Source organism: Pinus tabuliformis, chromosome 7, assembly GCF_031772625.1.
Source record: "Pinus tabuliformis cultivar Carrire ecotype Pingquan chromosome 7, CPIR1, whole genome shotgun sequence".
In the NCBI taxonomy this organism is placed as follows: domain Eukaryota; kingdom Viridiplantae; phylum Streptophyta; class Pinopsida; order Pinales; family Pinaceae; genus Pinus; species Pinus tabuliformis.
Window position 1 is genome coordinate 356,990,826 of NC_142293.1, and position 2,702 is coordinate 356,993,527.

Here is a 2,702-nt window from a genome sequence, read left to right on the forward strand (position 1 = left end):
TACAACTAGAAAGAAGTAATATTTGTATATACACATATTAATGTATATATTGCTATCAATAAAAAATTTACAATATGATTAGCTAAAAAAAAAGACTTTTTCCAATTGTACCTTAGGCATTGACACCATTATTATAATTGGATCTATTCATACCATGGCATGTGTATTAGCTATGAATATTGTGCAATTATATATATATATATATATATATATATATATATATAAACTTTAGAAGATCATTAGCTTTAAAGAAATAACAATTTGAATTTTTTTCCCATTAATTATGATTTTTTTTTTTGTATTTTCATTTTATTATATATATAATTTATTTCTTTTACTTTATTTTATTGCTACTAATTCAATAGCGACCATCAATACTAGCATATATTATTATAATGTTTAGCTAATATAATATCAAGATGATATTATATATTAGTGCCATATTATTTTATATAGTTAATATTAATTATTTAATTATATAACATATTTTCAGATACATTTCATAAAATTTGAATGATACAAGGAATATTAGTATGTCATTTGCACAATGATGACACACAAATCAAGAAATAGTATAAATTTTTGTGTCACTTGAGCAAACCAGGAATGATGGTTCACGATGACTGAAGTCTAGTCCTCAAATCTCTTCCATGAAAATGCCAAAATAAAATCTGTTTTTAAGGGTATTGCAAGGAATAAATGGGTTGGTTGTTCGACGTGCTTCTGTCGAACCCCAACATGGTTTGTTGAACATGCTCCATCTCTCCCTTCTATTGTGGCAGCTCCTCTTCTCTGAACACTTCGACAACACACGAGATTTCAGTCATGGTAAGGGACAGGTAGATGTCGATTCACCTTGTTAAAAAAACTGGATGGATGCAGTCTGTCAGTAATTCCGTAAATGAGATGCCACACACACGCTCGTGGATCTCGACTTTAATGGGTGGGATGGAAGTTGCAGAGGAATTAACTATCTGATCGAACACATGAATTGGAGGCTTGCATGGTCATAAAGAGAGCTTGAGCTTCTCTCTTTCCTCATGAATTAGAGTCTGGTTCTTCAAGATTCCTGTAAGGAGGGTGGTTTTGAGTGTGGGTATCTAAAAGGAGAGTTTGTCGGGTGCAGAGAAGGACGAAATCACTTGTCAAATGGATTATTTGATGGCATCCACAAAGTACGTCTTGACCCTGTTAACCCAACAATGAGAAATGGTTACATCAAAAAAATTGGTCCGTTGCAAACCAAGCAATGAGAAATGGGGAAGGCTAAATCCCAAGCTCAATTTGTTCTCTTACATTAAAAAATTGGTCCGTTGCAAACCAAACTGGACAGGCTACAAGTGGCATATGATATATTAAACATCAAGCTTGAGAGGTTGCCTCCCTCGAATAATGCATCAATAAGTGAGGTGGCCAAGGAAATGTTTGCAGAGCTTCTTGTGCAATCGAGCATGGCTCCAGAACAACAGGTGAAAACAACTGTGGAGGCGTCGATGGAGATAGTTTCTGCTTCCAGTCAGCCAAGCGCAGAAGTTAGTCGGCTTCTTAGAGAGAATAATGAAATCTAGTTTAATTTTTAAAATGTAATTTATGTTTTTCTATATAAGAAATGACCGACTAGCACAACCATTTGTACATAGCGACCTAAAAGCTTAATTCTTTTTTATTATTTCTTAATGGTGGAAGATGATCGTGTAGCAATGTAAAAGGTTTTGGCCTCAAACCATATTGAATAATAAAAACATCCCTACTAGTTTTATTAAAAAAAAATTAGTTCACTATATAATATAACATATATAATTATTAATAATTACAATATATTAGATTAATTATTAATATATCGGTATAATATTATATTATAATTTGCTATATAATTATAGTAATATTAACTATGATTTATATTTTTATTAACTAAAAACAAATATATTTATAACTAATATAATAATATAATTTTATATTTAAAATTAATGTTATTATATGATATTATTAATTTTCTATAGTCTTGATACTTAGTTTGATTGATTGAATTCTTGTTTCTAAAGCACTTTTGCTATTGAGAGGTCACTCTATGCGTGAGGCTCCATGGTTGAGCTAGCAAGATATGATCCCTTAAGATGGATATGCCTGGTACAAATATTTTATGGACATACGAGTCACCAATCTCTAGTGTCACGCCCCTACACTGGCAATAATCTTCCAACTGCACTATAGCGAGGTGCGGCACCACCGACCACTTTCTTTTCACCAATACTTATGATTGTAGACTACACCTAACATTCGTACTTAGTTTATTTTTCGTTACCAAGTATTAATTTATCCTTTATACATAATGAAAACCATAAACATTCATCAAAACAACATTAACACATGTAAATGCACAACGGTATAAAGGGAGGGGCATCTCCCTGCAATATGAGTCTGCCCGTATATCAATAGATGTAATTTTCAATTTTTACAACATAAGCTAAATCTTGGAGGAAACCCCAAATTTACACTTAGACAAATTTCCAACTTCGGCAAACTCGGTTTCCCAGCTCGTCGGTCTACCTGAACGGTCGCCGCACGTTCTGCCCAACTCTTCGTTCACCCCTAAACACATTTGTTCAGCTTGTCGTGCTGTTTGCCCAACTTGGGCGCCCACCTGTGTCACCGTGCACACTTACCCAACACATCCACACATCGGTCGCCTTCGTTCACAACCT

At 33.5% G+C, this 2,702-nt stretch overlaps 1 non-coding gene across 1 annotated transcript; it reads left to right on the top strand.

The window, feature by feature from the left end:
• The first annotated feature begins 483 nt into the window (after positions 1-483).
• Positions 484-584, top strand: LOC149247426 (U6 spliceosomal RNA). The gene has a single exon (XR_016267702.1). It is a non-coding gene; the product is annotated as a U6 spliceosomal RNA (small nuclear RNA).
• Positions 585-2,702: the final 2,118 nt, after the last annotated feature.